This window comes from Canis lupus, chromosome 1 (assembly GCF_003254725.2).
Source record: "Canis lupus dingo isolate Sandy chromosome 1, ASM325472v2, whole genome shotgun sequence".
Lineage (NCBI taxonomy): Eukaryota > Metazoa > Chordata > Mammalia > Carnivora > Canidae > Canis > Canis lupus.
The window spans coordinates 64,650,122-64,664,202 of NC_064243.1; the positions used below are offsets into that span (position 1 = coordinate 64,650,122).

The 14,081-nt window shown below is 37.8% G+C and overlaps 2 pseudogenes; both read left to right on the forward strand.

Moving 5' to 3' along the window:
• The first annotated feature begins 3,943 nt into the window (after positions 1–3,943).
• Positions 3,944–5,288, forward strand: LOC112644526 (proteasome subunit alpha type-1-like; annotated as a pseudogene).
• A 7,824-nt stretch (positions 5,289–13,112) lies between these two features.
• LOC112643814 (phosphatidylinositol N-acetylglucosaminyltransferase subunit P-like) lies at positions 13,113–13,779 on the forward strand (annotated as a pseudogene).
• Positions 13,780–14,081: the final 302 nt, after the last annotated feature.

A 14,081-nucleotide genomic window follows, 5' to 3' on the forward strand; every position in this document is an offset into this window, starting at 1 on the left:
GCATTATCTGCATCCTGGTGCAAATCAGTCCCTTTATCTAATTAGTAGCCTTACAAATAGCCACCTGCCCCAGAGCTTAACCATTAAAGATGCAATATTGGCTGAATAGCTTGAGACAAGGGGTGAGGATAACAGAAAACTGAAAGCTGATCTTAGCGAGGCCCTGTCTCTCCTGGCTACAGACACCTGCAAGCTCCAGCCCACCCACATAGCAGGAGTTCAAAGGAGTCCGAGAACAAATCGCTTCTGTCTTCCTTTCACAGCTCACCTTGAGTGTCTCCTCATCTACTAGCCTCCCAGAAGCTCGGCTTGGTGACCTCTGCCTACGGGACCTGCATGACCATTTCTGCTCAGGTGCCCGCTGGTCCCTGCCTCAGAGCTTCTTAACTGAAACATCCTGCCTTGTCTCTTATCTCCATAACTTGACCAACTGCCCTGGCCTGCTGTAGTCTACACCCTGATCCTGATATTTCAGAACTATCTCCTGATTTACTTGAAAGACTGGATCCTTTCTAACTTGTTCAAATGCTGAAACACTCCTGTGCCAATGAGATCTTACCCTAGGCTCATGTTACATGGATGTTTGTCAGGTTCATATTTTTATTCCAGTAAAAAATTCTAAGTACAAAAAACAAAATTCTTATTTTTATTCAACATTCACTAAACAGAAGAGGTATCCTCCTATAGTTATTCTATAGATAATGATGAATCTAGACTTTTAAAAAGTTTGAAAGGAATGCATTCTGAAAGTGTACGTTGTGGCAAATCTGACTTTTGCATCCTGGGCTGAATTTCAGAAATGATACAAAGTGCTGGGGATGGAAGGATGGCAGAGGAATCCAACTACAGTTTCACAGCTGGATGTTGTGGTGCCACATTTGAGTGACTCCAATGCAGTATATCCATTATGAGCTTCTGGGATTGAAACATACTGAAAAATCATCCAATATTCTTCTTTATTACAGGGAATATATTTATTCCATATGTGCCGAGCAAGTACATGTCTCATTGTAATTTTATTGTCATGTAATGATTTCAAAATTTCTTGCTTTTTATTATTATACTATGTGTTTATTTATCCAATAAATTAAAAAAATCATTTCCTAAAGTAGGAAATGATTATCCTCACTGTGCTGGTAATGGTCATGTATGAAAATTACAGATAAAAATTTAGAGGCAAAAGATGTTTACTAAGTCTTTTCATCTATGCTTTTGTGAGTGCAGGCTGTGATTTCTTTTGTTTTACTATCAGATTAGCGACTCCAGTTTGAAATAATATCGAGCAACAAGGTTTCTCATGCTTCCTTAGACATGCTAGTCCAGAGGCTAGCACATCTGATACAGGCTTCTTAATATTCAGAGATATTCTGTTTTCCTGAAGTTTTTATTATTCTTATTTGTTAATTTATATATTTTTTAAACACAATATCTTCAAGGGCTCTGAAAAGAAGTCAGAGTTTAAAGTCTATGCAAGCAAAAACGAAGCCAGGCCTACATTCCCTCCCTGTCCACTGTGACTCCCCAGACCATTCCAGGAACAACCAGATTAAATAGTTGTGCTCTGAACCAAAGCCGTAAGGCCATTATTTAGGTTTCCTTCGAAAAAGAAACTACAAACTTAAAAACGTGAGCTATCTTTGTGAAAATTCCCACTTTTCTTCTCTAGCCCTCCTATGCTAGGGTTGCCAACCAATTACCACCATATTCAACATTTGAAATATAGTTAGCATTTGAAATATTCCTATGTGCATTTACCTCTTTGACCACTTATAATTATTATATGCTGTCAACTGTAATTATACTAAACAATGGCATTCAGAGATTAAGGAGGTGAGGTCTTCCTGGTACATATTTGCCTGTTTAATGTCTAATTTCTCTCCAGATGTTGAACTCCATGAGGACAGGAACAGCTCATTTCTTTATCACCTCTCTGTCCCTATGAATGGTTGATTATAAGAAGGAGAAAGTATGCAATTGTCTCTTTATGGTTTAGGAACTATAAAGAATAGTAAGTTAAAATTTTATGACTTTTGGGAATTACAAAGTAGCATTTATATTACCAACAGTCTCTTAATATCATCAATAATGAGCAAAAAAACTAGTATTTGGACTTCAAATAGCAATGGAAAAGATACGTTTGCTGAACCTATGACTCAAAAAATAAAGAAATAAAATAAAGAAAATAGAAATTTCCCAAACAACCATTACACTGAAAGGATATCCAATTTGGAATTTGTCGAGTTACTCAAAGGAAGGCATGTTCACCTAAAATGCATTGTTCAGAAACACATGAGATAATGTGTAATTTCTCACTCCTGTGGTCTTTAGGAGATAGCCTTTGACTTAAAGATAGCCTTCCCAGCTTGAAAATTTTATCATTATGATTAGCAAATACAGAATCATTTGTTTTTCTCTCCAGACTGTCTTGTCCTCCTCAGTAAATCCCATAGAGGACACAGTAGAGAAGTCAGGAATGCAAAGGAGGTCTGTGGTTTGGAAATGGCCCAAGACAAACTAAATTTTCCTAAATATGCATTAAACTGCCAACAAAGAGCACCATGACCTAGAGCTTGAACAAAAGGAAAACCCATAGCTTTATGAAGTCACTGGTTCTGTGAGCTGTATTAGGGAAAGGGCAGGGATCATTCACATGACTAAAATGTCCCTCTAAGTCCCAGGAAAACTTCCTCATGAATAGAAAACTGGAATTATTCCCCCTTTCCATCCCAGATTAAGTGTGCATTCCCCTGAGCAGCTCATACTTGAGAGCACTTGCTGGACCTACAGATCCCCACATTTGCTGTGAGACTTGCAATCTAGAGTCCTGCCCTCATCCTAAAGGAAGGTCCCAGGAAACTGACATTCAAGATCTGGGATTGCAAGATGCTTAGGACCAGAAGGTAAGCAATTGGCCCCAATTTTTCCTGAAACATCACCTTATAGAGCTATCTCAGCTAATGGTCTGGGTAGGAACCCTGGGTAGAAGTATGTACACAAAAGAGAAGGAAGGATGGTAACAAAGGTAACCACCTGCTCAAGATTCTCCCCTATTTTGAGGTCACTAATTGGGAAAAATAGACAGTTGGCAAGAACCACCTATCCTTACATGTTTATTAAGTTTTTATAGAGTAAGTCTCTGGTGACTGTATTGATCCCTGTGTTCGTACCCAAGGAACATGAAACGTAAGATGGCATTAGTGATACAGAAAGTAAAGAATAGACAAAAGCATAGAGGTAAAACAACTTAAATCACCAAGGTTTGTGTCTACTTAACCAGCTGCATGAATATGAGCAACTTAATTAACTTCTCTGAGAATAATTTCCTCATCTTCTAAATGAGGCAGATGAGGCCAAAAGTTTCTATTACTTCTAGGTTTACAATTATAGGATTCCCTGTCCCTAGTAGTGAATGTCTGTAAATGCTATATGTAAGCAGAAAGCACGTGATGTGCGATATTCAATAGTAGTAAAAGGGGGATCATGATTGATGTGTGTCAGTGAAAGTTTGCTGCTGCTCTTTTCCAGTCATCCTGGAGAAGTTTACTTCCTAAACATATGTTGTAACCAAGAAAATAAAACTTAAGGATGTAGTAAAAGCATTAAGGACATTTTTCCTAGAAAGGAACAAAAATCTCTGTAGCAGGAGGTGGGGAAAAAGGACAGAAGTAAACTCAGAAGAAGCAGAGAGCTAGAGAGTTTGGAAGTAGGATGTGAGGATCTAAACAAATTTGAGAAGATTTGTCACGGTCAAAACAAAGGACAGAAAAGATGATTCAAGCCCACCTTGATGGATATTCAGAGAAGGCCGATGGTGGTAAGCATAAATCTAATGATGATGAAGAGGGCAGTAACAATAGCTGCCATTTACTGAGCACTTACTAAGTGTTAGAACTCCTTGATAGAAAATTTAGAAATATCATGTGTGGTATCTAGAATTCTCTGCAAAGGACAATTGTAATATTTACCATATAGATAAACAAAGGCTCAGAAAAAGTGACTTCCCAAGGGCAACGCCAGGTCTACCTGCATTGTTTTCAACAATCATTACTGTTTGTTTGCCCATGAACAGAAAAAAAGCCCTTTTGGGCTTTTGGCAAATCTAGGATTTCGGGCGATTAAAATTATTAAGAAAGAGGCGCTCCTGAAGCCGCCACCTCTGCAGGAGGCCGCAGTGGGACCCTAGCAGGAATCATGTTTCGCAACCAGTATGACAATGACGTCACTGTTTGGAGCCCTCAGGGCAGGATTCATCAAATTGAATATCAATGGAAGCTGTCAAACAAGGTTCAGCCACAGTTGGTCTGAAATCAAAAACCCATACAGTGTTGGTTGCATTGAAGAGAGCACAGTCAGAGCTTGCAGCTCATCAGAAGAAAATTCTCCATGTTGATAACCATATTGGTATTTCAGTGGTGGGACTTACTGCTGATGCTAGACTGTTAGGTAATTTTATGCACCAGGAGTGTTTGGATTTCAGATTTGTATTTGACAGACCTCTTTCTGTGTCTCGTCTTGTATCTCTAATTGGAAGCAAGACCCAGATACCAACACAATGGTATGGCCGGAGACCATATGGTGTTGGACTGCTTATTGCTGGTTATGATGATATGGGCCCTCACATTTTCCAAACCTGTCCATCTGCCAACTATTTTGACTGTAGAGCCATGTCCATTGGAGCCCGTTCTCAATCAGCTCGTACTTACTTGGAGAGACATATGTCTGGGTTTATGGAGTGCAATTTGAATGAACTGGTTAAACATGGTCTGCATGCCTTACGAGAGACACTTCCTGCAGAACAGGACCTAACTACAAAGAATGTTTCCATTGGAATTGTTGGTAAAGACTTGGAGTTTACCATTTATGATGATGATGATGTATCTCCGTTCCTGGAAGGTCTTGAAGAAAGACCACAGAGAAGGGCACAGCCTGCTCAACCTGATGATGAACCTGCAGAAAAGGCTGATGAACCAATGGAGCATTAAGTCACAAACCAGTCTATATGTGTATTATCAAATATGTAAGAATGCAGGAGCCCTTACGGATGACAGTAATCTACACTTTGAACCAAAAGATGCAGCGTGGTCTTCTGGTATGTTTTAGGAATCGGTCCAGATGTGTTTTTCCCAAGTAACTTGTCTGAACCATATAATGGTGTGCATTTTTCTTTGAGAGGGTCTATATAATCATTTTCTAGAAAGTATAGTTATCTGTACTAATGTTTTTATATGAAGAACATAGTGTCTTTGTGGTTTTAAAGACAACTGTGAAATAAAATTGTTTCACCTGCCTGTGTAAATAAATTAATTAATTAATTAATTAATTAATAAAATTAATAAAATTAAATTAAATTAAAAATTATTAAGAAAGAGTAGTCAGAGTTAACCATTGATAGATCTGATGGAACTATTTCTCCTTAAACAAAGGGACTGTGTCTTCTCTATCTTCTTGTTCCCTGCACTTAGCCTATGGCCGAGCACCCTGTGGAAGATGCGGAGATGTGCCACCCAGATGCCTCTTCATGGAAAGACTTGCTGCCCAGCCACAAGGAATGCAGTCAGACTCGAGCTGTGGGCTCCATCTAGGTTGGCCTCCACTGTAGATAGTGATTGCTTCCTTGAGATCATGCTCTTTTCTGGAAGCCTGAATCTTGTACCCAAGCAACCAAGGGGAGTGATGTAGGAGGACAAAGGCCAGAAGCCAATCTGGGACATGCTGATGGGCAGTTCTGACTCCAGAGCTCCATGCAAAATGGATTGAAATTCTGTCAACCCTGCTTTGCAATTTGACTTCTCCCTTGCTCCAATTCTGTGTCCACCTGCTTCTTTTCATAGATGTAGATCCCTAATAAATATCTCGTACTCCAGTTCCATCTCTGCAGCTGCTTCTAGAGAACATAACCTGGAATACACCTATTATATACTCAGTGACAACTGGATGGGGATGACTAAAGTGATATGAGTTAAGGAGCATTTTTAAAGATTCTTTTCCCCCCAAAAAATGTTAATTTCATTAGCTGGTAACTGAGATTCTACAAATAGATGTTATTCCTTTGTCTATCAACCCAGTTATGGAATGAATAAGTCACAGGGACACTAAGTATAGTCAATGGTGCTGTAATAGTGTTGTATGATGACAGATGGTATCCATCTGTGGTGAGCATAGCATAAGGTAAAGATTTGTGGAATCACTATGTTGTACACCTGAAACTAATATAAAATTGTGTTTCAACTATAGTTTAATTAAAAAAAAAAAGCATCAAGAATGAAGTACCTGGATACAATCCTCATTCTACCAGCTACCTAGCTGTGCATCCTTGGACAAATCACTTAGCCTTTCTGTGCCCTGGTTTTTTGTATCTACAAAAGGGAAATAATAAATGTAACTACCTCAAAAGGTTGTGAGGATTAAATAAGTTAAAATACTGAACTATTTTCATGAGGAGATGACATAAAGTAGAGCCCTCAATAACTATTAGCTATTTCTGGTACTAAGTCCATACGTTTGCTTTTGAGCAGGCCCAGTCATACCCAGACATTAAATATTAAGTTGAAGAAAATTAAGAAGATAAGAAAAAGTGAATAAAATAGGATTATAGAAGTATGACTAATAATACAGTCATATTTATGTAATATTTTTCTATCACATTCACCTTCAACCCTGGGACATGGGTTTCTACAATCTCTTGCATGTATCTTCATGCCTTAAATTCCACATTGCTTTCTAACTATCTGTTCCTGTGTCTATTACCACTCTCACCTCAACATTGTAAGATACTTAAGGGTGAACTATTCCATCTTGTTCATCCTTATATCCCCATTCCATCCACCCATTCATTTCTCCATTCATTAAACAAATATTGTGTGCATTTCATCGGTGGGTTCTTTTGGAAATAAAACAATAAACCAAGTTCCTGTTCTCTTGGGCTGTGTGTGCTGGCAATATACATAGCAATAATAAAACAAATATTCAGCACATTGTCCAATGAAAGGTATTATAATGAATTACCCAGTGCTGAGCTCAGAGTAGGTTTTCCGTAAATAATTGTTGAATTAAATGCAAAAAAAAGGGACGCCTGGGTGGCTCAGCAGTTGAGCATCTACCTTTGGCTCAGGGTGTGATCCTTGGATCGGGGATTGAGTCCCGCCTCAGGCTCCCCATGAGGAGCCTCCTTCTCCCTCTGCTTATGTCTCTGCCTCTCTCTCTGTGTCTCTCCTAAATAAATGAATAAAATGTCAAAAAAATGCAAAAGAAAAAAAAGAGCCAAAAGGCAAATAAAAGACATTTTCATTGTTCTTTCTACTCAATTCAGAATGGAAGAGCTGTATAGGACACAGATGGCTGGGACAAGGGATTCTTATTTTGTCTTCTGCCCCTCAGCCAGTCAGAGGTTGAGCAAAGTAAAGCCCACACAGAAGAGCAAGGGAACCATGGCAGTCATTTAAAGGTGAACATTATTTTCTTATTTATGCTACCTTGGTTCTGCTTGCATGTGAATTTTTACTCTCACATGTTTTTCAACTCCTTTAGTTGATAGAAAGATACTATTATACCTGAAAAATAGAAGCTTAAGCTTTTCAGTGAGTATTGATGATTATTATCATTATCAGTATCATCATCATTACTACAACAGACGAACAGTCCCATTGTCACTGCTGTGGTCCTCCAGTCCTACTTCTCCTTTGTATATGACTATTCTGAGTATTTCTTTAAGATGAAATGAAAATCCACATCCACTTTCATATGCAGTGATTTGCCATCTCAACCTCTCATTGGTCAACTGAAGGAAGACATCCCCTATAATTGATAGCTAAATAGCATTCAGTTGCTTCAAGGTACTTTCAATCTCTTCTTAGAAATACCTTGATCTAGGGGATCCCTGGGTGGCTCAGTGGTTTAGCACCAGCCTTCGGCCCAGGGCCTGATCCTGGAGACCCGGGATCGAGTCCCATGTCAGGCTCCCTGCATGGAGCCTGCTTCTGCCTCTGCCTGTATCTCTGCCTCTCTCTCACTGTGTCTCTCATGAATAAATAAATAAAATCTTAAAAAAAAAAAAAAAAGAAAAAGAAATACCTTGATCTGTAGAGGCTTCTCACTTCTCCCTTAATGTCTATCCTCTAAGCATGGCCTTAAAATCTGAAGACAGTTTTTCAAAACACAGTGCATGTGTCTCTATTCAAAAAAAAATCTTACAGATTTCACATTAGATTGTCTTATACAAAGCAGTTTTTTTATATGTATATGCAAAGTAGATGAAATTGGAGAAAGAAATATCACTCTGAAAGACTTTGTGCACCCCCATAACTGCTTTGTTTTCCCTGTTTGGATGGTGGCTGGCTATGCTTTTTTGCCATCTTATTCAATCCTGTCCAACTCCCTAAATCCATCCTCTACCATGACCATACTACTATACCTTGCAATTTCCTATCCACCCAATATTCCTTTTTTTGTCAGTGCACCTTTTTACCCCCCCTTCTGATGCCAGCTTTTGAAAGGAGAAAAAATTATTTCTTAACTCTATACTCTTACTTAAGATAGCTTCCCTCTTCTCCTTGTTCTCACCCACTCACCACATCTCCAGCTCACCTCTAACCTCCACACCTCCCCAGCAATTTCATCACTATTTTGGCCTGAGTCAGAGGAATGATTCACAGAATCATAAAATTCAGGGTGGAAGAGACCTTAAAGGTCAGTTAATTCAACCACCCAACTAAGTGGAAAAACCAGCTCTCATTTTCATTCTTTCTTCCCTGATTTTCCAAACTCAATTGCAAACATAAGAACAGTGTCTCTAGTTGTTACAGAATTTCCTGATTTGTATTTTCCTTCTCTCTGGGATAGCTTGGGTAGAGTCCTATCAATACTTCTACTGGGTAACAATGAGTTACAGATGAGGAAACATGTAATCCTCTAAACACTGAATTGGCCACTCTCAAAAAGTATTTAAAGGTAAGCATATTTATTTCACTTACTCCATTTATTCCACGAGACAACTGAATATTATTCACGGAAGATAAAAATAGATAATTCATCAAAAAAGATATAAAATGGCCCATAAACATATTAAAATATAATAACCTCATTCACGTAAATAGATGTCAATTAAGACTATAATGAGATAATATTTATCATATGGTAAAAATTTAAAACAGGCATTCTCATACCTTGTTAATGGGTATGTACAAAACCTTTATGGACAGGGATGTGTGATATCTAACAAAATTACATATGCATCTGCCTTTTGATCTAGCAAGCCCACTTATAAGAAATTACCCTGAAAATAATACCCCCCAAATAAAAATATATCTATACAACACAATTTAGATTATTCGTTGCTGTATTATTTACAATCTCTAAATATTGGAAACAACCTACATGCCCATTTATAGGAGAGCAGTTGAATAAACTCTAGTGCATTGACACAATGGAGTACAATGCAACTGTAACAAGGAATAAATTCTATGAACCAATACAGAGTGTTCTCCAGGATGTACTGTTAAGTAAAAAAAGAAAAATATACCTATATTAAGTTATTTTTTGTGTAAGAAAACAGAAAATTAGAAGATATACATGTGTCTACTTATTTGTGCATAAAGAAACATAAGCAGGATGAAATAGAAACCAGTAAGACTATTGAAATGAATAAAACAAATGTGGGAAGTCATACCACTTTTTATAGAGTTCTGACTTGTGGAAACATGTGAGTGCCTCATGTAGTCAAGAAAGCAAGGAAGAGAGGAAAAAACTTAAAAAAATTAAATATAAACAGAAACAAATGTACTAAATTGGAGGGAGGAGGGAGAAGGAACTCAAGAAGTTTTAAGTGGAATACTAGGCTATATCCCTTCAAGCCAAAGACAAAAAGTGTTAACAGGTATTGAAGTTCAATGAGTAGAGCTTTTTTTTTTTTCTCATAGACATATATATCAGCAATTCTGAAACTACTTTCTGCATATTCTAGGATTAAGCAAATAAGTCAGTATATTAAGGTCAATGGGAGCCAGTGTTCTCACTGACCAAGAAGAGAGTTACAAATGTGGAAAGGAGGAAGGTCTGAATGATCCCTGTGGCTTTCCCAGCTCTGTCAACCAAGAAGTCTAGAAACAATTATACTCATTTTCTATTTACAAAACAAAACAAGTTTGAGACAGGAAAGATACAACCTGAGTGGCAGAAAATAAGAATTATAGGGATATATCAAAAGGACAAAGAAACCAGCTTGAAGGACTTCTCGCTAGTCCAATCTTGGAAATTTGAACAGCAAAATGATAATGACAGTAATTTATAGCCTATTGAATAAAATAAGAATCATGAGTCCATAATGATATACACACATACGTAGAAAGAGAAAGCTCTTCTTTACAAAAGCAACTAGTAAATATAGAATAAATGATGTACAGGGAAAGTCACTGTTCAGCACTGTCATTGAAATAATTGCTTCGGGCAAGAATCCTCAATGGGTGGCAAACTAGTATGAGGATAGTTGAAGTCACCAGACATCTATATCATCTCAAAGTTGCTCCCCTAAGTTATTTGTAAATTGCAATGAAAAAAAGTAGTAACTTTTTAGTGCAGAATGATGCACTGAGAAGGATACAGCAACTCTCCTAGGTTTTTCCTGCTGAAAATATATAACCTGAATCTAATCATGATTAGGCAAACTCAAATTAAGGAACATTTTATAATATAACTGGCTGTGCACTTCAAAAATGTCAGTGTCATAAGATATGAAGCAAGACTAAAGAACTATTCTAGATTAAAGGAGACTAAACAATGCAATGTGAGATCCAGCAGCTTTTTTTTGTTGCTTTGTGGTTGGTTGGTTGGTTGGTTGGTTGGTTGGTTGGTTTCTATAAAGAGAAGTACTTGGACAATTTGAAAAGTTTGTCTGTATATCACAAAATAAGTTATATCAATGTTAATTTCATGATTTTGATGATTATATTTGTTAGGCAAAAGAATGACCTTGATTTTAGGGTGCTCACTTGAAATATTTAGGGGTAAGTAGTATCATATCTGCAACTCTCAATTTTTTATCTTTTTGAAAACCTTCTAGGTGAAGAGTATCTTTTGGAATCTTCTGGCAACTTTTCTATAAGTTTGAAAGTATGATAAAATAAAAACATACAAGGAAAAAAACTACTACCCTTATATGGTTGATCTCTCTAATACCTATTGGGCACTTATTGTATGCTCTCTCCTCCACTTCATTTTGTGTTCCATTCTGTAGGATCTCCCACCCACTCATCCTGGTAACAAAATTGAGAGTTTGTGTGGAGTGGGCAGTCTTTGAGTCTCCTAACTCTCAGATGTGAAAAACAGATATATTTCCATTTTTGCTTAACATTTACCAACTCCATCCTTTACACACAGCAATAGTGGTACATATGCTGCTCTCATTATGTCATCTACCAAAGGTGGCTGCAAGAATATGATGTGGGACATTTGGACCAATTCCAGCCCTTTGCTATAAATCTGTTCTAAAGAATACTTGAAAACCTATATAGTAGGTACAAAGAAGCCTAGGGAAAACTAAAATAGGTACATTTGTACTTTTTAAAAGTATCTATACACTTGAAAACGAGTTTGTGTGTACTGTACTTAAGTTAGGCAAATGTGTGTGACGCATGTATTCATTCATTCAGAAGGCCCTTATGGAAAAGCTAGTACTTGCCAGGTTTTATGGATACATTCTATAGATTCCAAAGCTAAAGGAAACTGTTCCTCTTCTGGAGTAGTACTTTTGGGAAGGAACAATGTGATAAGTGCTGTAATTGAATGATATACTATGCATTCTTGGAACACAAAAGAGAGAACTCACCTCACAATAGTTGATGTTAAAACACAGAAGCCAAAGTCAAAATGCCATAAAAGATACTTGAGACACCCAGCTGCCTTTGCCAGGCCGACATCCTAAATCTTGTCTGTGGTATTCCTGACCAGTGATCATGGAAAGGGCTATAGTATCATCCCTGTGCCTTAGAACTGACTCCTAGACAGGAGCCCGGAAAAGGTGAGACACTGAAACAGGGACAGAGTTGACCCGAACATCCAATCCCTTAGCCTTCCTCCTCTACCCATCCAGAAGGCCTCTACTTTCAATCTTTAAAATATAGACTTGCCACATAACATTTCATTTAATAAAAAGGTGGGGCACCTGCATGGTTCAGTGGGTTAAGCATCTGCCTTTGGCTATGGTCATGATCCTGGGGAGTCTGCTTCTCCCTCTCCCTCTGCCTCTACTCCCACCCCCCAGCTTGGCTTTCACTCTCTTAAATAAACAAATAACTTTTAAAAAATAAAAATGGTGGTAAAAAATCCAAATAAGCATGAATTTTAACACATAATTTCTTACATTGATGTGAGTGTGTGTGTGTACAAACGTGCGTTTCCAACTGGAATGTAATCCTCTTGACACCTGGCATGGAAGTACACAAAAAGATTGTCCAAAGAGGCTGTGTAACAATAGTTGGTTTATGTAAAAGGATGATTACTCCTGCAACATTCCTAAGAGTGAAAATCTGATACAACTTAAACATCCAGCCAATGGTTAGATAAATGTTACCTGAGCCATGTTATGAAAGGATTTTTTACAGAGGTAGATTTATATGTGCTCATATAGAAGACTGTTACAAATATATTGTCAAGCATGCATACAATTTTGTTAGCATTGCAATGCTAATGAAGTACAAATCTTGACTTACAACCTTAGATGTGCAAGACATGTAACTTTAAAAAACAGTGAAGTTATTTTCTGCTTTAACCTTACTTTTATCTGCTCATAGAAAACTAATTCCTGACATTGCATTTAAGTTCCAGGAAGGCTTATTTGGGCTAAGTTGAGGGTGAAAAAAGATGGCTCATCCCTGGTTTTGTCCTCTATCAGCACCAGCATGCCAGGATCCTTTCTTACCCTGTCTAGCCATCCACCTTAGGATCATGCCAATCATTTCTGTATCTTCCTCTTCCTGAGCCTGGCTCTCCAGTTACTCCCATGCCCTTCCCAAGAGTCATTCCATACGTGCTAGGCTGTAGGAAACTCTGAAAGACCATCTAAAGTCCAGTGAGTCTTATGCACACGTGCAAGAAGTGTGTATTGGAGATGGCCTAAAGCCACAGGGAAAATGGTGGAAAGTTCACCTTTGCCATTCCCAGAAAGTGGTTTATGGCTTTGTTCTTCTGTTAAGCTCCCAGTTAGGCTTCATACTATATTTTGTGTGGGTTTTTTAAATCCTGAATCTTGGCTAGACTCCTTAGGCTTAACCTATCGGCCTGAAAACAAACAAACAAAAAAAAACAAAACAAATGAGAAACAAAAAGAAAACCCAAAACCTATGCCTCAAAAATATTGGGCAGTTACACTTCCTGTCACTTCCTCATTACTATCTATAGTAATCAGTCATGAACTCTTACTTGGAATAAACATGATGAGTACCTCTCCACTCAACGCCATTCATAAAATCATAGGTAACTATGCTAAAAATCAACAGTAGAAGAAATACCAAGAAGACACCATCCCAGCATTAGGAAATATTCCTATTAGTGGGGCTCCTGGGTGGCTCAGTCAGTTAAGTGTCTAACTCTTGATTTCAGCTCAGGTCATGATCTCAGGGTTGTGAGATCAAGCCCTGTGTCCAGCTCTGTGCTGGGCATGGACGCTGCTTAAGATTCTCTCTTTCTCCCCTTTCTAAAAAAAATAAAGAAAATAAAGAAATATTCCTGTTAGTGAAGCAAACCAAAATGTTCTTTCTTTCAGCTAAAGAATTGCATGCCAAAAACTAACTTGCACAGACTAACACCAAGTATTTATTATAAATTTTTATGTAATAATTTTGACTTTTTTATTAGTAGCTGATATTGAAATATTTAAAAAGTAAGTTGGACTTCTCTTAGATTAAGTTCCATTATAAATGTTCTCAAATATTAGTTATTAATGAACAGAATAAATGAAACACTGCATTCCCATAAAAAATGCTAGCTACCCTCTTGACATTTCTTTTGCTTCTGGGGCCTTGTCACTCCCCCTGCCTGAGAATCTACCTAGAACGCAGGCACAAAGTGTATACCCTCAAATTCCCTAAGCC